This window comes from Diceros bicornis, chromosome 28 (genome assembly GCF_020826845.1).
Source record: "Diceros bicornis minor isolate mBicDic1 chromosome 28, mDicBic1.mat.cur, whole genome shotgun sequence".
Classification (NCBI taxonomy): domain Eukaryota; kingdom Metazoa; phylum Chordata; class Mammalia; order Perissodactyla; family Rhinocerotidae; genus Diceros; species Diceros bicornis.
In genome coordinates, this window is record NC_080767.1 from 30,327,290 (window position 1) to 30,349,036 (window position 21,747).

General features: G+C 39.7%; 2 pseudogenes; one reads left to right on the forward strand and one right to left on the reverse strand.

The window, feature by feature from the left end:
* Positions 1-3,188: 3,188 nt before the first annotated feature.
* LOC131393824 (olfactory receptor 1J4-like) lies at positions 3,189-4,228 on the forward strand (annotated as a pseudogene).
* Positions 4,229-16,477: 12,249 nt separating this feature from the next.
* Positions 16,478-17,314, reverse strand: LOC131393587 (olfactory receptor 1N1-like; annotated as a pseudogene).
* Between the last annotated feature and the right edge of the window lie 4,433 nt (positions 17,315-21,747).

Here is a 21,747-nt window from a genome sequence, read left to right on the forward strand (position 1 = left end):
GTGTGTTTGTGTGTATATGTGTGTGTTCACAGTGCTCATCATTTCTCTATGCTCTTGCTTAAGTCACTTCTTATTACTAGTACCTAAAGACAGGGATACCATAATCGCCACTGGCCAATGACTCTCAGACCTGTAACCCTGAGCCTTGGGGAGATGAGGAATACAGCCAGCTGGCTGTGTAAATTAGTGGGCACATCCTCAAATCCAGGCTGGGGGCCTCATCTCATCATTCACATTCTAGGTGTCAGAATTTGTGCTTATTTAGTGCATGAAGTATTAACCAGCCCTCTATAATGCTTTTATCCAAAATCCCTGATCATTTCCTCCTCTTTAGACAGGATTGCTGCTTTTATCTGAAAGTATGTTGAAGGACTTCTACCTAGAGAGCTTTGGCTCCTTTTTTCCTTTATGTAGCACCTATATTGCAGCTCCTTGTTAGAATCTGATGGACTATACCCTGCCTGTAATCCCTAGTATAGTCCCATACCTTCATCGAAGGCATCAAACTTTGGTTCCAGGAAAGATCTACTACCTCAATTACGTTTGCCTGGGTTCCATTAAAGATAAGATGCTGAGTTTCTTCAGTAGAGATCTTTACATTTTATATTTATAGAAGCAATGTCACCTCATATAGGACACCTCCTAGGAGAGAAGTGTTTCAAATGCATTATCTTATTTAATTCTTACTGTTATTCCAGGACTAGTATTCCAGTTTTAGAGAGGAAACCCTGAGGCTCCAAGAGATGCAGTACCTTCCCCAATGACATAGATCTACAAATGGTGGAGAGGTTATTTGAATCCATTCTGTCTGACTCCAAAGCCCATGCTCTACCTTCTACAGCACACAGCTTCACTCTCAAGGAAATATCAGTTATCAGTAAGTAGCAACTGAGTTATTTTTGGCCACAAGACTGGATGTGATGTAGTGAGAGTCTGCCTATGGTCTTTTCGTAAGGCTTATGCAGGAAAAAAAGAGGTACAGTCAAATCAGATCCAATGAATTTTATTAAAATCCTAAATATCGTTGATTAAATAAGTTTACAAGTTTAGGAAGGAGTAATACTATTTATAAAGCATGAAGGAAACCAGAGAGAATGAGAAAGATAAGGAGAAGTCCAGAACAGTTAGATATCTGAGTAGCCATTCTCTACCAGGCAGGATGTGGCTAGACTCTGCCTGTACTCCCAACTTCATCATAGCTATCTATAGCCATTGCCTGCATCAGGTCATAATCCCATGAAGAAGTGGCTTTGTGGTAATTGAACTCTGCTTAATATTTGCCTGTTGAGAGGAGTGGACAGTCAGAAGGAAGGAAAAAAGGGGTCTCATGAAATGGAGGCCAGGAAACTAATATTAATTTGTGCCAACTATCTGCAGTAGTGGATCACTGATGTTATCATATTAATATTTACAAGTTTCTCATGACTGAGGCTCATAGTCTTATCTCCAGTTTAAGAAGAGAAAAGTAAGGTTTGACAACCGAGTCACTTGCCCACAACTCACAAATTTGTAGTGGTATTGCCAGAATTTGAATTTATTTCTAATTTCAATGCTTTTCCCAATGCACCACATTGCCCTCAGACATGGAGCCCCAAAATGCTTGAGTGATCAACATTTTGAGTGATCAGACTGGGAACCCGGGTGGGGGCATTCTTGCACATCGTTTTTACCAACCCATCTAGAACTCTGTTGTGTTGGCTGCTTTTCAGTAAGTTTAAAAAGGAGGATGTTTATATCCGTATGGAATAGGAGTATGCTCAACTCACCAGCTTAAAGAAGCAAAGGATTTTAAGCCTACCATTAACCTGTATAAACCTCTTCTGAATTTTTCTTCCAGTTAAGAGTTACTATAATAAAATCTTAATATCCTGCATTTACTTACTATATGTAGGCATTTAACATTGATTTTTGGCTTTAAGGGAAATTTTAAATTAAGACACAGTGAGGTCATCAATTTATTTTCCTATTTACCTTGCAAGATTTGGTAACATAGGATTTAGAATATTTTAATGAGTAGACAGTGGCTGTTAGGGGACGACACAAATAGATATTGTAAGATATAAAATCTTGATGACCAGAGGGACCTGGATATATCTGAAGTTTATATGGGGCTGGTTAGCAGGTTCCATAGTTCAAGGTGCAGGAGCCCAAATGAAGAAGCTAAAAAAGAGGGATGGGTATATCAATAGCCCCTCTCTTACTATTATGGATCATAGATTTTCATGGTCTCATGAGAGCTCATTGAATCAGGAGGACACTGGAAAATGATCTAAAGAGGCTTATAAACATGATTACTAGTAATAAATATATAACTGTCACTAGTATTTTTACTTTACACAGCAGTGATTTTGCAAGACTGAGCTCTGAGAAACTCTGAGTTCAATCAACAGATATGTTTATTTTGTCTTTGATTTTTATACATAATGGAAACTTTGGCTATTCATTTTTGATCCACTTTCCTTTGGGAAAACTGGATCGCAATTTGTCGAAGCTTCCTCCCTATATAGTCGTATGCTGCATAATGACATTTTGATCAATGATGGACCACATATATGGACTGCAGTCTCATGAGATTAGCATCATACAGCCTAGGTGTGTAGTAGGCTATACAGTCTAGGTTTGTGTAACTGCACTCTATGATGTTCACACAAGGACAAAATCACCTAATGACGCATTTCTCAGGACATAAGTGTTAAGCGATGCATGACAGTACTTTACTTATATTAATAGATTTTGAAGTCAGATTCCAAAAGTTCAATATGTTACAACATGAAGGTCAAGTGTAGCCAGATGATTGTTTCAAAAATCACAGAAGAAAAACAGAAATTAGGGAAATTTTGTCTTATTATCCTTCTGCTAAGACAGTATGGGGCTCTCTCTCTTTACTGAAAAATATAGCTGCAAATTATGACTTAGAGGCTGCCTCTCCCCTAGATGGTGGAAAAATGCCACTGAGCCAATTTCTCTTGTATGTCAAACTCTCTTCTCTGTTAGCAAGTTCTCTCAGTTTACATGATAATCTAATTAATTGACTTGAATGAATCTTCATAGGGACACAGAAATACAGCAAGACATTGGCACACTCACTAGTAGAAGGGATCTTATTTTTATCTGCCTTAGGTAAATCAAAATTTGTTCATTTCTGCTTCTTTCACTGTCCTTTCATCCCCAGCAGAGAGAAGATGAGCATGAGGATGGAGAACCAGAGCAGCGTGTCCAAGTTTCTGGGGCTCCCCATCCCACCGGAGCAGCAGGGCGTGTTCTTTGTCCTGTTCCTGGGCATGCACCTGACCACAGTGCTGGGGCACCTGCTCATCATCCTGCTCATCAGGCTGGACTCTCACCTCCACACCCTCATGTACTTCTTCCTCAGCCACTTGGCCCTCACTGACATCTCCTTTTCGTCTGTCTTGGGTCCAAAGATGTTGATGAACAGGCAGACTCAGGATCAATCCATCCCCTATGCAGAATGCATAGCCTAGATGTTCTTTTTTTTATGCTTTGTACTGATCTGGGCAATTTCTTTCTCATCTCAATAGCATATGACCAGTACATGCCCATCTGTCACCCCCTTCACTACCCCACTAACAAGAGAGAGGGGCTATGCATCTTACTAGTAGTTGTATTCTGGATCCTCTCCTGTGCTTGTGCCCTGTCTCACACCCTTCTCCTGGCCCTTATGTCCTTTTGTGCTGACAACACCTTCCCCCACTTCTTCTGTGACCTTGGTGCCCTTCTCAAGCTCTCCTGCTCAGACACATCCCTCAATGACCTGGTCATTTTCACAGCAGGAGTGGCAGTCATTACTGTCCCACTAATATGCATCTTAATCTCCTAAGACTATGCTGGGGCCACCATCCTGAAGGTTCCGTCTGTGAAGGGGATCTGGACAGCCTTGTCCACATGTGACTCACACCTCTCTGTTGTATCTCTGTATTATGGAACAATTATTGGGCCATATGTTTTCCCCTCATCCAGCACCTCCAGTAACAAGGATATAATTGTTTCTGTGATATACACAGTGGTCACTCCATTGCTGAACCCTTTCACTTATAGCCTGAGGAACAAGGACATGAAGGGCACCCTGGAGAAACTCTTCACCAGGGCAACAGTCTTGTCTCAATTACATTTGCACATCCTTATAACAGACAAATATATTTGTGTGTCCCCAGATGCTAGACTCCTAATCTTGAGCCCAGCGTGGAATAAGTGCTCAGTAAATATTTAACAACTTGAGTTGCATTCTCTTATAATTATTCTCTTTTCCTAGCAATTATTTAGTATAAATTGTGAATTCTGAGCTGATGTTATAGATTATTGCTCTTGTATTGGATTGAGATATCATGTAACCAATAGAACTTAGGTCTTTCCTCTCATTTCCTATGAATTTATTAGTTCTTTATTTTGAAAAGCTTTACTGAGATATAATTGGCATATAAACATTGTATATATTTAAAGTGTATGACTTGATGTTTTGATATGTATACATTGTGAAATGATCATCATAATCAAGCTAATTAATATATCCATCACCACCACACAGTTACCATCTTGTTTTTGTTTGTGGGGTGAGAAGACTTAATTTAAGATCCACTCTCTTAGTAAATATAAAGTATACAATTCAGTGTTTTTAACTATAGTCATCTTGCTGTACATTAAATCTCCAAAACTTACTCATCTTGTCTAACTAAAACTTTGTATATTTTGTTAGGTGAAATAAGTCAGACTCATAAAGACAAACATTGCATGATCTCACCTGTATGTAGAATCTAAAATGGTCAAATTCATACAAGCAGAGACTAGAAAGGTGGTAGCCAGGGGATGAAGGGGAGGAAGAAATGGGATGATGTTCAAAATTAGTTCCTCTGAATTGTTGGAAGATATTGGTTAACAGGGCTCCCTTGGCATAGAAAGGTTGCAGAGCTGGGAATTTGTAAAGCATCTCTTTCCCTTTCCTCACTTCCCATTCAGTTCTTTTCTCACGTCTTTTGTTGTTAGTAGTAATGATGATGGATCAGGAGAAGAAATTGTAGAGCACTCTTTTATAGTTCCAGGAAATTATCCACTGCTATGAGGTCAGCTGCTCCATTTAAGGACTTGAGGATTCTTCTTGCTTTTGGGAACACTGATCACTCTTATAGACTACAGTGACCTTCATTCAGCAGTTTAGTCTACGATCAGTTGTCTTTGAAGCTTTCTGATTGCATTTGTGGGTTTCAATAAAGACACAGGCTCAGTCAAGACACAGGCTCAGTCAAGGTAGGAAATGAGAAAGACAAAGACAGCATCCAGAGTCCAGAGTCTTCTGCTGTCCTCACTGAATTTGGTGACTTTCTCATTCAATCTCTTCATCATCTGTCTCCAAGAAACTCTTTTCTGCTCAGTATAGTGACCCCAGGTTTGTATTGTGACCATAAGTAATCTATCTTCTTCAGTATCCAGTGAAGGACCTCATAGGTCTCTTTCTTCAAGGCTATACTTAGTTAAGGATAAACAAGATCATAAATGCTTCTGAGGCTCAGCACCATGGAACTGCAAGAGAAAAGCATTTGGGAAAGTCAGTTCTCAATCACAAGTTGGACTTGTCAGAATGTGTGGACCCAGGCAATATATTTAACTCCTCTGAACCACAATTTCTTCTTCTGTGCAAAGGGAAAAACTATAAAACATCTAATATATTTTTGATTTGAAATAAATGAAATGACAATTTTGGCTTAGCATTACAACTAACCAAGAATAATTAATATTAGCTTTTTCTGCTATGTATCAGAGATGAATTTTGGAGCAGAAGTTACACAGACCCTCAGAATTCTGCTGATGATGGGAGCATGGCATGTAGACTCTATTCCCAATTCAAAGGGAATCAGTGCGTCCTAGAATACAGCAACACATTATCTCTGGCTTGAGCTAGAACCAAATGACTAAGGAGCAACAGATGAGCGAGTTGGTGGGTGTGTAAATGAGGAAAGAGATCAGAAGATGATCTTACTCTCTACTTGTTTAATATTCACTCAAAAAGTGACCCTTGACCTGGAGATGATGAAGCTGTCATTTATCATCACAGCTTTTTTTGTGTAAGGATAAAGAGTGCCTGCTATCCCTATCCTGCCCAATTAAGCTGCAGGCATGGAGTCACATTTTATGCAGGCTCAGTCTCAACCAGTTCCAAAGCCAATTGTGTACAGAGCTGGAGACTTTCTTGCTGGTCTAAATAAAGTAGACAGTTGGTTGCCCATATGCACCCACGAACTTCTGTGCACTCTGATGGAGATGAAGAACATAATGGAGGAGATAAAGGAGAATCTGGAATCTTTAAAGAACAGAGCTAACAATATGGAGGAAAGAATTAACATTATAGAGGATAGGAATACTGATGTGCTCCAGATGGAGGAGGAAAGAGAACTAAGACTAAAATGAAATGAAGAAAGTCTCCAAGAAATATCTGACTCTATTAGGAAATGTAACATAAGAATTATAGGTATTCCTGAGGGAGAAGAGAGGGAAAGAGGAACAAAGAACCTATTCAAGGAAATAACAGCTGAGAACTTCCGAAATCTGGGGAAGGAGCAGGAAATACCAGTAAGTGAAGCCAGTATGTCAACAGGCAAAGGCCCACTCCATGGCATATAGTAGTAAGGCTGGCTAAGTCAATGACAAAGAAACAATATTAAGGACAGCTAGACCAAAACAGAAAATAACGTGCAAAGGAACTCCCATCAGGCTCTCAGCGGATTTCTCAACAGACTTTACAGGCTAGGAGAGACTGGAATGATATATTCAAAATACTGAAACACAACTGATTTTTGTATGCTGATTTTGTATCCTGCAACTTTACCTCATTTATTTATTACTTCTAAAAGTTTTTTGGTGGATTCTTCCAATTTGGATCCCTTTTATTTATTTTTCCTGCCTAATTGCTCTGGCTAGGACTTCCAATACTATGTTAAATAGGAGTGGTGAGAATAGGCATCCTTGTCTGGTTCTTGTTCTTAGAGGGATAGCTTTCAGTTTTTCACCATTGAGGATGATATTAGCTGTGGGTTTGTCATATGTGGCCTTTATTATGTTGAGACCCTTTCCTTCTATACCCATTTTATTCAGAGTTTTTATCATAAATGGATGCTGTATCTTGTCAAATGCTTTCTCTGCATCTATTGAGATGATCATGTGATTTTTATTCTTCATTTTATTAATGTGGTGTATCACGTTGACTGATTTGTGGATGTTGAACCATCGCTGCATACCTGGAACGAATCCCACCTCATCATGGTGTGTAAAGTTTTTAATATATTGTTGTGTACAATTTGCTAGTATTTTGTTGAGGATATTTGCATTGAAGTTCATCAGTGATATTGGCCTGTAATTTCCTTTTTTTTTTTTTATGTTGTCCTTGTCTGGTTTTGGTATCAGGGTAATGTTGGCTTTGTAGAATGAGTTAGGGAGCTTCCCTTCCTCTTCAATTTTTTGGAAAAGTTTGAGAAGGATAGGTATTAAGTCTTCTTTGAATGTCTTGTAGAATTCACCAGGGAAGCCATCTTGTCCTGGACTTTTTTTGGGGGAGAAGGTTTTTGATTACTGTTTTGATCTCTTTACTGATGATTGGTCTATTCAAATTCTCTATTTCTTCTTGATTCAGTTAAGAATTTATCTATTTCTTCCAGATTATCCAATGTGTTGGCATACAGGTTTCCATAGTATTCTCTCCTAATCTTTCGTGTTTCTGAGGTGTCCATTGTAATTTCTCATCTTTCATTTCTGATTTTACTTATTTGAGCCTTCTCTCTTTTTTTCTTGGTGCGTCTAGCTAAAGGTTTGTCAATTTTGTTTATCTTTTCAAAGAACAAGCTCTTGGTTTTATTATTTTTTTCTATTTTTTTTTTTTTTAGTCTCTATTTCATTTATTTCTGCTCTGATTTTTATTATTTCCACTCTTCTACTGATTTTGGGCTTTGTTTGTTCTTCTTTTTCCATTTCCTTTAGGTATGCTATTAGATTGTTTATTAGAGATTTTCCTTGTTTGTTGAGATAGGCCTGTATTCTATAAACTTCCCTATTAGAACACCTTTAGCTGTACCCCATAAATTTTGGCATGTCATATATTCATTTGTCTCCAGGAATTTTTTTTTTTATTTCTCCTTTGATTTCTTCATTGACCCAATCATTGTTCAGTAGCATTTTGTTTAATTTCCACATATTCTTGGCATTCCTGATTTTCTCCTATACTTGATTTCTAGTTTCATACAATTGTGGTCAGAAAAGATGCTTGGTATTATTTCAATCTTCTTAAATTTATGGAGACTTGTTTTGTGGCCTAATATGTGATCTGTCTTGGAGAATGTTCCATGTGTATTTGAAAAGATTGTGTATTCTTCGGTTTTTGGATGGAACGTTCTGTATACATCTACTAAGTCTATCTGGTCTAACGTGTCATTTAAGGCCAATGTTTCCTTATTGATCTTCTGTTTGGATGATCTATCCATTGGTGCAAGTGGAGTGTTAAAGCCCCCTACTATTATTGTGTTACTGTCTATTTCTCTTTTTATGTCTGTTAATAATTGCTTTATATATTTAGGTGCTCCTGCTTCGGGTCCACAGATATTTACAAGTTTTATGTCCTCCTGTTGGATTGTTCACTTGATCATTATGTAGTGCCCTTCTTTGTCTCTTGTTACAGTTTTGGTTTTAAAGTCTATTTTGTCTGAGATAAGTATTGCTACCCCAGCTTTCTTTTCATTGCCATTTGCATGGAGTATCTTTTTCCATCCCTTCACTTTCAGTTTGTGGGTGTCTTTAGGTCTAATGTGTGCCTCTCGTATGCAGCATATATATGGGTCTTGTTTTTTGTATCCAATCAGCCAATGTATGACTTTTAATGAGAACATTTAGTCCATTGACGTTTAAAGTAGCTATTGATAAATTGTACTTACTTCCATTTTTAAACTTTTTTTTCTTGGTGTTTTAGTAGTTCTTCTCTGTTCCTTTCTTCTCTTGCTCTCCTCCCTTGTGGTTTGATGGCTTTCTTTAGTATTGTGTTTGGGTTCCTTTCTCTTAGTATTTATGTGTATTTATTATAAGTTTCTGGTTTGTGATTACCATGGGGTTCATATATAGTAACCTATGTAAATAGCAGTCTATATTAAGTTTAGTTTGACCTCTGTCTGAAAGCTCTACTCTTTACCTCCCCTCCTCTCACATTTTATGTTTTTGATATCATATCTAACCTCTTTTTTTGCATTTGTATCCGTTACCCTCTTATCATGGAAATAGATAATTTTTCCTATTTGTGGTCTTCTCTTTTCCCCTTACATAAGTCCCTTTGGCATTTCTTGTAGTACTGCTTTCTTGGTGACAAACTCCTTTAATTTTTGCTTGTCTAGAAAACTTTTTATCTCTCCTTCCATTTTAAATGATAACTTTGCTGTGTAGAGTATTCTTGGCTGTGGGTTTTTTCCATTTAGCACTTTAAATATATCATGCCACTCTCTTCTAGCCTGTAAGGTTTCTGCTGAGAAGTCAGCTGATAGCCTTATGGGGTTTCCATGTATGTAATTTGTCTTTCTTTTGCGGCTTTTTGGATTCTCTCTTTATATTTAATTCTGGACATTTTAATTATGATATGTCTTGGCTGGGCCTCTTTGGGTTTATCTTGTTTGGTGCTCTCTGTTCTTCCTGTACCTGGATGTCTGTTTCCTTCCTTAGGTTAGGGAAGTTTTCAGCAATTATTTTTTCAAATAAATTCTCTGTCCCCTTGTCTTGCTCTTCTCCTTCTGGGGCACCTATAACACAGATGCTGTGCACTTGATGTTGTCCCTGAGGTCTCTTAGACTGTCCTCACTCTTTTTACTTCTTTTTTCTTTTATCTGTTCAGCTTGGGTGATTTCTTCTAGTCTTTTGTCCAGCTCACAGACCTGTTCTTCTGTATCCTCTACTATGCTTTTGAGTCCCTCTAGTGTATTTTTCATTTCCAGTATAGTATTCTTCATTTCTGATTGGTTCTTTTTTATATCTTCTGTTTCTTTGTTGACGTTCTCACTGAATTCATCCATTCTTCTCCCAAGATCCTTAACACTCTTTGTTTGAAGTCTCTGTTGGGTAGGTTGCTCATTTCTGTTTCACTTAGTTCCTTTTCTAGGGTTTTGTCCTGTTCCTTTACTTGGAACATATTCCTTTGCCTCCTCATTTTGCCTCTTTCCCTGTGCTTGTGTCTATGTATTAGGTAGGTCAGCTATGTCTCCTGCTCTTGGAGAGTTGATCTTACATAAGTGATGCCTTATGAGGCCCAACAGTGTGCTTCCTTCAGTTCCAAATGTTCCAAGAGTGACCCCTATGTTGGCTACATGTGTCCTTCTGTTGTGGCATAGTGGCTCTTCCCATAGGTGTCCAGGGATGCTAAGCCATGCCTTGGCTCCCTTTTGTAATGCTCAGGTGCTTGTAGTTGTTGTGGGCCTTTCATTGTCTTTATCGGGTGTGGGGAGCACGAGCATAGTTAGCTTGAAGTTCTAATAGCACTTTCCTATTGCAGTATTTCTATTAAGTGAGTAGGTTTCCAGTATGGCAGCTTGTTAGGTTAGGGGGCTTACAATTGCTATAAGCCTCCAGCCTTTAGGTCTCTTGTCAGCTCTCTGAGGATTGCAGTTGCGTGGGGCTGGCCTCAGGCATGGGAGCACCCATGCTCCCATGGCATCCAGCCTTTTGGAAAGTGGGGCAAACCCCCTATGTGGGTCTTTGAGAAGCACAAGTCTTCTGCAGCTGACAAGCCCCACCACCCACAGGTCCACACACACAGTCAACACAATGCTGCCCCATGCGTGCGCCTCGACCTCCTGAAGTGGACCCAGTCTCTCCAAGATGGGAGCCCCACACACTCCACCACCACCCCACACTCTCCACCTGCTCTTTGTGCATGCCCTGCCCCATTGAAGTGGGCTCAGTAGCCATGCTGCAGAGAATCCATTCACCAATCTATGCAGGCCCACAAGTTGCCTGAGGGCTTGTTGTTGGGTGGGGCCAGTCCCTAGAGTGTGCTGCCTGCCCTGGCTGAGTCGGATTAAATCAGTACTCTAGCGGGTGGGGCAGACCCTGGGCTAGCAGGTCCCAGGGAGAACTCCAATGGTGTTTGCCAGTGTCTGTGTCAGCACGCCCACTCCAGGCCACAACCATGGCCACTGCCAATGTCCTAGTCCCTGGAGAGGTCTCACTCCTCACTGAGACGCACTCTGAGCCTATCAGGTGAGTCTCTTTTCACCAAAGGACTGTGCACCTTTCTTTCTGGTGATGTTAGGTTGCTTTCTGAAATGGGTGAGTTTGTGTGTGGGCCTTTTAAGAATGGGCTTTAATTTCTTTGTGAACCAGCTTTTCTGGATGTACTCCCCAATGTTTTAGTAACAAGCAAAGTCAGATATTATTCCACTTGTCTCGATTGTGCTGTGTACAAAAAATGCTTATAGCGGGGGCACTCCCTGGCTCAGGTCCCTACTCCTCCAGGGAAAGCTGCATACATTTGGGCTGCTCCCAGGTGGCCGTGAAGTGCTGCAGCTTGTGAAGGTGGCATTTTTCCTCTCCAGAAGGGAATTTCTGCCTCTTCCACCTCAATTAGGATTGTCGTTTGTTGCAGGAGTTCCTCTTATCCAGTTTTCAGTTCTGTCTCAGGGGTAATTTTTCCAAGAGTAGTTGTAAATTGGCTGTGCCTGTGGGAGGAGATGAGTTCACAGTCAGCCTACGCCACCATCTTGACTTCTCTCCTGGACATTAGTCATTTTTGACACTTAATTTGACCCTTTTACGTCCTTCTCAAAAGTGAACATTAATTCTTTCCAAGTGTAACAATTGACAGACCTTTCTCAGAGGAGAGAAATTGTAACATCACAGAACCAGGAGCTCAAGCTCTTAAATTTTAGCTTTGGACATCATTTGTATATATATAATATCAACTCTGACATATGTAAACGTAAGAGTAAAAAAATCGTTTTTCGTCGCATATGGGAAGCGGATTAAAGTGTCCACTAAAGAACTAGAATCACTTAGATTTTGAAAAAAATATGAACCCAAGAGTTGGGTTGATTATTATCTTTGAATCCAAGAAGTTTTTTTTTAAGGAAGAAGCTATAAGTGAAATCAAGAGGGAACTTAATCATACATAAAATTTAATTTATTTCTTATTAAAGATAATAAGTAAGAGTTAATACCATAAAAATAGTCACGCTTTCCTTTTCTCACAGATTCTGTCATTCTATAGTCATTTAGCAAGTTGCCTACTCTATGTCAGGCTATGCCTAGTCCTGGTCATACAGATTTGGATAAAGAAATGACCTCCATGCTAAAGAGGGGAACATTTTAGTAGTGTCAATACAGGCAAACTAAAAAATAGGTAAAAGTATAAAAAGTGCTTTAATAGAATGATACCACTAATTGTGTTTATTATGCATGATTACTGTGTGTCAGGCAATGTATTAAAAGCTTTATCTGTATTCTCTCTTTTAATCCTCATAATAATCCTATGAAGGATACACTGTTATTATATGTTTTTTTTAAGTTGAGGAAACTGAGGCTTAGAGACAACGACATAAATATAATAAATGGGAGTAGCTCAAGGAGGGATATAGTTAATGCTGCCTGGATATCAGCAGAAGTTTTACAGGGGAAATATTTCTGCAGCTGGGTGTTGAAGGATGCTCAGGATTATAACACACCACGGGAGAAACAGCAGTCTAGGTAGGTCTAAGCAGAAGGAACAGAATGAATCAGGGCATTGAAACAGCATGGTAGCAGGGAAATGTAAAAAATATTGGTGTTGCCAAAGCATGTGTGTGTGTGAGTTAAGGGAGCATCAGTCCACACCTCCTCCATCTCTCTTATGGGTCTTACTTACTCTCACCCCTTTCTGAGCTCAGCTCCTAAGCAATAGGTATGAGGTGCTCTGAGTGTGTGTGGGCGCCCTCTGGCGGTGGCCAGCACCAGTGCAGGAGCCCTCGGTTTCACTTTTTATTCAACTGTGTCTAACATCCCCTTCTACCCTTCTGCTCAGGTCGCTGCTTTCTCATAAAACATGGCCTCACCTCAGGAAGGAACCTTTGACTCTAGGAGGAAGAAAGACTTGGTCAAATCAGAAATCCTAGAAAGCCTTGCAATGCACAGTGACAGCTGACAGAGGGATAGCCTTAGTGTCCTCCCCAGTCCACTGTTGGCAAACAGGGCCAGAAAACCACTTCCACGTTCCTTCCAGGAATGCAAGCAGCCACCTGAGCAAAAGGGTAGAAGGGGATGTGAAACACAGCTGAAGGAAATATGAACACGAGTGTGCCTCCACGTGCACCTGGCCGCTGGCAGAGGGCGCCCCCACATTTGCAGAGCCCCGCGGACCCATTGCTCAGCAACCGCGAGGGTCATTGTGGGGACTGAGGCCACAGTTGCCGTGCATGTGCAGTTGGAGTGACAATGCCTGTCTAGACAGGCAGACAAGAACTATATTGTGAAGAACTATACTGGCTAGGGTGCCCAGTTAGGGAGTTTAGATATTGCCTTGCAAGTGAAGTGGTGCCATTGGTTAGGAGTGGGGTGGAGTAGGTATTAAACCTGTGGAAGGTTATGTTAGTGTTTTAGAAAGATTACAGAAGTGATCACGTATGTGCAATGGATTGGAGAGCCTGGAGACAGGAGCTCAGTTAGAAGATCACTGTACATCCAAGTAACAAAATTATGTGTGCCTGAATGAAGACAAGGGAATGGGGCTAGAGAAGAGAATGGATGAACTAGGCAGGAGTTGGTAATTGATTGGTGATTGATGGGAAGTAGACAGGTCTTGGTAATTGATGGGAAGTAGGTGGAAGAATGAAGGACTGTTCTTGATTTCTGGCTTTGTGAACTGATCTTTAGAGCAGTATAGGGGACTAGGCTCTTTGAATGCTTTTGATTAAGTTTAACAGTCTTAAGAAAGTGAGGAAACAGGTTTCTGACTACCTGATTTTTAAAAAAGCGTTCCAAGCAAGAAGGCAAATTCCCTAAATAGACAAGGAGTGACAGGAAGCTCTTCATCACTCCTTTGGGCTGATTCCATTTAAATGCGCATGCTACTCACCTTACATTACTGAAATGCAAAGATTTATAAATAATTTGTAATTCAGAGTAAATTATTTTAATATCAACATCATATGAACTTTAGCTGAAATGGGTGACCTTCAAGGAATAGAAGTTCTAAGTTAGGCAATTGCGGTAGGTGTAGTAAAACCTATTAAGGGAGGAATAAATTTGTAACTTTAAATAGAGTGGTAACTCTTTTGACTGGGTGGGATCTAAGAATGTTAGACTACTGAACAGTCACAGGCAACAGTGCCCTTTGGTGGACCTTTGTACACTCTGTGCTGACCTAATTACTAACTACCCCAGAACAATATTGGGGAAATCAAAATGGACACCCAGTCTCATCTCCTAGTCTGTTTGGGCCTGTGAGAAAGAATTTAAATCCAACCGAGACAGGGTCAAAACATGTAATGCACTGCCCATGGATTAAGATTCCCTGAGTGTCAGAATCTAGAAAGAAACTAGAAGGCTGTCTAGAGAAAGCACCATCTAGAGAAACCAGAAAGTGAAGCTGATTGGGCCAGTTTGAGCAGCTGATTCAAGATATCAGAAGGGACAAGGCTTGCAGAGATGGTGTGAGACTGTATCCAATAATCTCACATCAAAGCCTCCCTCACGTCCACAAACTATGTCATCAGGGGCCTTAGATCTCTGCCAGGGCACCCGCTCCTGAAAGAGCTGATTATGAGAAGTAGAGGATATTTTCTTCCAGTTCAAAGGATTCAAAGGACAGAAGCAAGCTAGAGGTCAGTGGCTCAGAGGAGACTGTCAGTGGCCCATAGTCTGTAGAACATTAGATGTCAATAGAATGAAAGAGAGTTGCAGACTAAGGAGATGAGAGCAGAGAACTCCAGACTTGCAACCAGCTCCTGCTCTGGTTATAGGAGAACACTCCCCTCACCCCATTAAAGGACTCCTAGAGAGAATATCTGGAAAAGTGACCTAGGGAAAAGACTAGAAGTCCTGTGCCAGGTCATCGAACAAATGGAAACTTCAAGTACTAAGATGTGGCATGCTGCTCAAAGTGATTCACATTTGTACTCACCAAATGCTGAAGCCTGGGACAGTTTGACTCCATGAAAGATGCTCAATAAATATTTGTTGAAAAAATACAAGAATCATGAAACATTTTAAGATAGGTTGAGTCTGAGAGACAGACTGCAGGGGGGAAGGGGGGTTTAGGGAGCCAGTGGACACTTTGTCATACCAGAGGGAAGTAAGGGAAAATTTTACGGCCCTTATTTTTTAAGAATAATATATTTTTATATGTAAAGGATTCTTTGAGGCAGAAGAAAATATATATGCCTTAAAACATATTTTTTCTCTCTCTGCTAGTAATTTTCGCTGCTGTAATTACTAGCTCTGCTAGTAATTTTCCATCTCTGCTAGCAATTTAAACCAGCAGCTTACATTTTGGATCTGAAGGTGAATAAGGAAAGAGAGTTGCAGTGTTCACACCTACTGGCCACCAAAAAGATGCTGGCATTGAACATTTCTGACCAGCACGGGAAAGAGGCAGCACAAGGAGCTCTAACATCCTTCCTGGTGAAATCTTGGTGAACCATGGGAAATGGGACAACCAGTCCGGAAACGTAAACAGTGAAATTCAATTTTCTGATGGGGAATTCTTGACCTATTCTGCACCTCCAGGAATGTAACCTCTATCTTTTATTTCTTTTGTCTTAACTTCCATTTAGTACTGTAAAAAAGACAGAAGTTCTCCAATTTTTTATGGCTGACAAATTAAAAATCTAGAATGAAAATATCATGAAAGCAGGGACTCTGTCTTGTTCTGTGCTGTATCCCCGGCACCTACAAGAGCTCCCAGCAAACAGTAGGTGTCTAGTACATATTTGTTGAAGGATTCAATCTCAGAGAAAATATTTTAAGACTTTTTGAGTGGGAAGGACTAATGGAGAGTGACAACAGTAATAATAATAATAGCTATCATTTTTTGGAAACCTACTGTTATAATCCTGCCTTGCTTAATGATGGGGATACATTCTGAGAAATGTATCGGTGGACAATTTTGTCTTTGTGCGAACATCATAAAGTGTACTTACACAAAACTACATGGTACATCCTCCTACGCACCTAGGCTATATGGTACTAATGTTATGGGACCACTATCGTATATATGGCTCATCATTGACCGAAATATAGTTATGCAGCGCATGACTGTATTAGCCACTATACTAGAAGCGCTCCATAGTTCATCTTAGTTAATCCTCCAAATCACCTTGTTAAATAGAAATTATCTCTATTTTATAGATGAGAAGGCTAAGGCTCAGAGACGTTAGGTAACAAACTACAGGCTTATGGCTGGTATGTAGCAGACTCAAAACTGAAGCCAAGTTTGTCTGACTCCAAGACTATCTCTTTTCATTAAATGTTGCTATCACTATATCTTAGAGGAAACAATCCTCCCGTGACTGAGAAGCCTCTTAAGGTTCCCCTTCCTGTCCTTGTTCCTTAGGCTATAGATAAAGTGATTCAACATAGGGGTCACCACTGTGTACACGGCAGCTGCTGCAAGGCCGTTGTCTTCAGAGGCAACACAGATAGGCACTGAAGAGGGTCCCACAGAACACACAGACAACACAGAGATGGGAACTGCAGGTGGAAAACGCCTTTCCACCCCCACCAGGCATTCGGACCCTCAGGATGGCCCATACAATGTGGATGTAAGAGATGACAATGTATATAAAGGGGACTATTAGTACCGTGCCTCCTAAGACAAAAATTGTCAACTCGTTGATGTGGGTGTCAGAACACGACGACTTCAAGACAGGAGTTATGTGACAGAAAAAGTGAGCTATTTCCCCAACAATACAGAAGGACAGCTGAGCCATGAGGAGGGTGTGAGTCAGGGCAACAGAGTGAGTGAGGACCCAGCACAACGCCATTAGGAGGCCACGGACTTAGGGGCTCATGACTGAGAAGTAGTGGAGAGGGTGGCAAATGGTCACACAGAGGTCATAGGCCATTACAATTAGGAAGAAGCTGTCCAGGACACCAAATATAAGAAAGAAATACATTTGAGTGAGGAAACCAGAATAGGACATGTTATGCTGCTGAGTTTGTACATTTACCAGCATCTTGATAACTGTGGAGGATGTTAAACTCATGTCAACAAAAGACAAGTTGGCCAAAAGAAGTACATGGGTGTGTGGAGGTGTGGGTCAGAGCTGATAGCCAGGATGATGATCACATTCCCAGCCAAGGTGACAAGATTCATACACAGGAAAATTACAAAGAATAACTGCTGTTGCTCTGGTGACTCAGATATTCCTCAGAGGAAAAATTCAGAGATGCTGAATGGGTTTTGCATGACTCTGTAGCATCTGGAAGCTAAAAAAGGTCAGTTGGAAAGCTAGATTTCAAAGACAACCTAACAACTGGGAGAAGATATTCGCAAATCATATATCTTGTAGGGGGTTAATTTCCAAAATATATAAAGAATGCCTACAACTTAACAACAACATCAAACAAACAACCCAATTAAAAAATGTTCAGAGGGACTGAGCAGGCATTTTTTTTTTCAAAGAAGATATACAGATGGCCAACAGGCCCATGAAAAGATGCTCAACATCACTAATTATTAGGGAAATGCAATCAAAACTACAATGAGATGCCACCTTATGCCTATCAGAATGGCTATTATTAAAAAGACAAGAAATAACAAGTCTTGGAGAGGATGTGGAGAAAAGGGAACACTCACACACTGCTGGTGGGAATGTAAACTTGCAAAGCCACTCTGGAAAACAGTATAGAGATTCCTCAAAAAATTAAAAATAGAACTACCATATGATCCAGCTATTCCACTTCCAAGTATTTATCCAAAGGACATGAAAAAACTAATTTGAAAAGATATGTGCACTCTTATGTTCATTGAAGCATTATTCACAATAGCCAAGATTTGGAAATGACCTAGTGTCTTCATCAACAGATGAATAGGTAAAGAAGATGTGGTGTATACACACACACACACACAAACACACACACACACGCACATGCACACAATGGAATACTACTTCATAGAAAAAGATGAAGTCTTGCCATTAGCAACTACATGGATGGACCTTGAGGGCATTAGGCTAAGTGAAATAGGTGAGACAGAGAAAGCCATATATCATATGATTTCACTTATATATGGAAGATAAACAACAACAACAACAAACACATAAAGACAGAGAATATATTGGTGGTTACCAGAGAGTAAGGGGGGGGGCGTGGACAAACAGGGTAAAAGGGCACATTTGTATGGTGATGGATGGCAATTAGACTTGGGGTGGTGAAAACAATGTAGGATTACACAGAAATGGAAATATAATGATGTACACCTGAAATTTATGTAATGATATAAACAATATTACCTCAAAAAATTTAATTACATAAAAAAAGAATGCCACATTTCTTCTAGAACCTAAATATGCTGACTCCCAAATCTTCCAACTCCAGATTCTCTCTTTAAATTTGTTTTCATTGCCAATCCTTACTTCATCTTCAATCTGACCCTACTTCCTTCCTTTCTCTTTTTCTTAGGAATCTCATAGTTCTTTTCTTTCCTCTCTCTTTACCTCCAGTCCATCTTTTATACAGAGGATACTCTTCCAAGGAGGCTCTGGGCATGTTCATCTCCGGTATTCCCAAGCCTGGACGAGGTTTACAGCCACACATCAATTTCATCATTGCAGTAGCATGGATACCTGAGTAGACTGAGGTGAGCTAAATCTCACATTTTCTTGTGAAGTAGCCCCAATGTCCGTACAAAATTTTTCTTTTAAAAATCCTCACAGTGCCATTTGAAATAACATGGATGGAGCTGAGAGAAAGACAAATACTGTGTGACTTCACTTATATGTGAAAGATAACCAAACATATAGATAAGTAGAACAGATTAGTACTTACTAGAGTAGGAGGGAGTGGGGAGAGGGTGAAATGGATAAACAGGCACACATGATGGTCATGGATAAAAACTAGACTATTGGTGTTGAACATGATGCAGTCTATACAGAAACTGAAATATAATAATGTACACCTGAAATTTACACAATGTTATAAGCTAACATGACCTCAATAAAAAAATCCCCATAATATCTCACTTCAGAGTGAAGAGAATATGAAGGACTCATGTTCCATTTTTCCTTGTCATTTCTTCTAAAATAGGAAATATGGTGTTCTACATTTTCCCCTGTGTTTGACTTTCTGTCATTGGCACCATCATTATCTTGTATTAACATTTACTAGCCACCTCTTATATGTCAGGCACTCTACTAAGCACTTCATACAGATTGTCTCCTTTAATCCTTAATTACAGTAGGAAGCAGAGATCATTATTCTTACCATTGTATAGAGAAGAAACTGAGGCTAAGGATGTTTAAGTAATTTGCACAAGGACACGCAGCTTGTTAATATTTGATACAGAATTCAAACTCATAACATTGGATGTCAGAGAATGCATCACCATCAACCAATACAGATAGAAACTGATTTTCTATCACCACATTTATATTTAATCTCTCAATAGTCCTAGTTTAATATCTTTAGTCTCTCTTTCCCTTCCTATCTTGTATACTTTCTTTTACAGAAGAACAATGAAGTTTAATAACTAATAGAACCTATAAGATCATCTAGTCAATAGGTCCCCAAACATTGGTCTATGGACCAATTTATCATAATCAAATGAGATGGTTGCTAAAAATACAGAATCCTCTGACCTACTGAGTTAAATTTTCTAAGATACAGTCTGGGTACCTCTATTTAAAAATGAAAACTAAACCCTCCTCAGGTGTTTTGATGCTCAATAGAAATTAAGAAAAATTCATTTAGTTCAACACTCCCATTTCATTCACAGATAAATAAGCTAAGGTTCAGAAAATGAAGTTACAGAAAAGCTTCATCCTGTGACTTAGGGGAAGATATGGTACAAGATCCAGAGTATCCAGGCTCTCCAACTAGTACCCTTTCTGCTAAGTCAGAAATCTCTCCTTTTGTCATTATATTTTGTTATCAATATCTTACAGATCTAGATATGTTCCTTTCCCAATTTCTATCCAAACTGCACTCCTAAAGAAAAACTTACCTCCACATCAATAGATTTACTGAAGCATTGTTCATATTTTGAAGTTAATACTTCAAGCTTTAGCAAGAACCATATCTGAGACCTGTTGCATATCTATCTATCCCTGAACCATACACTAATTGCAGAACATAGCTTAGAGCTATATAACTCTTTTCTGAGCGATCAGAAAGTCACAAGCTAAGTTATTTTCTCCCCTACTCCATCTGTTGGTGGGGAATATGATGCCTCCCAAAGATTAGACTCCTCTGACTGGGCACATTTTAATAACCATATCTTGGACAGCGAGAGACTCCCCTAATACTCAGCTGATTGTATATCTCTCTTGAAGAGGAGGGTGATACAGACTGGTAAAGTACTCCATGCTTTCCTGACATCCAGATTCTGCCTTCAGCGAGTAAGTTCATTCATTTCCACTGAGGATCTAGAGGGTACTGTCAGTTATTTTAGGGAAGAGCTGCATGACTTTCATCATCTCTGTTGATATATAATGCTTTGATAAGACTATTCATACAGAGATCCCTCAGTCTATGGCACCAACCAGTTAACATCAGAAAATTTCCCAAAACTTCAAAGAAGGGTCCAAAAGACTCCATTATGAGCCCAGTTTTTACTTTTTGCTCTTTTTACCCTACTCAAGGGCCCTGTGCTAATATCTCTCACCCTATCCTTTGGTTCTTCCTTTCTCTAAAAGGATTTCCCATCCATACTCTCTATAGCCTCAGAAAACTCTGTAGATCCTAGAGAAAACAATGAAGTACTTCCAGGATCTTAGGACAACCTCTACCTCTGTTATCTCAGAGTGATGAGGTCCCTTTACTTACCTCTGCTGCTTTGTCATCTACTGTGTCTGCCAACCTGTAAAAGACGGCTTGGGCATAGTAGAGAGACTATTCCAATGACAGTACCTGCAAGCTTGCTTGACCAAAATTTACCTTCTTACTGTTACCCTTGTTACTGACAAGAAGGCATTGTGGATGACCTTAATTTTGGAGGAAAGAAGGAAGAGCTCAGATTCCTCCTGACAACATTTCTGATGAGATCAACTGAGATCAGGGTTCAGAGTCAAGAATAATAAATACAAAATTTCTGTAACTATGTATGGTGATGGATGTTAACTAAACTTAGCATGGTGGTCATTTCACAATATATACAAATATTGAATCATGTTGTACACCTGAAACTAACATAATATTGTATGTTAATTATATTTCAATTTTACAAAAGAATAACAAATACTGACGGCAAATAACTAAAAGCAAAATTCAGATTGCTAAACTGAGGTTATAAACAAGTTTGGGGGGGAAGAGAGAGAGAGAGAGAAAGAGAGAGAGACTAGAATTACAGATGAGGAGACCAAGTGTTCAACAACAGATTGCAAAGCTAAGGCAAGGCCATATCTGAAGGGGATGTTGGAGTTTCATAGTCACGTTCATCAGCTGGAATAGAGAAGACCAGAAAGGAGAGGGTCTCTACTGGGTATTCAAGATGATCTAGGACACATGGTACTGTGACCCAACTCAACCCATGTCTTCAGGAATTTTGAAGTATTCTGTATTTGTATTTTGAAACCTTAACTGAGATACTCA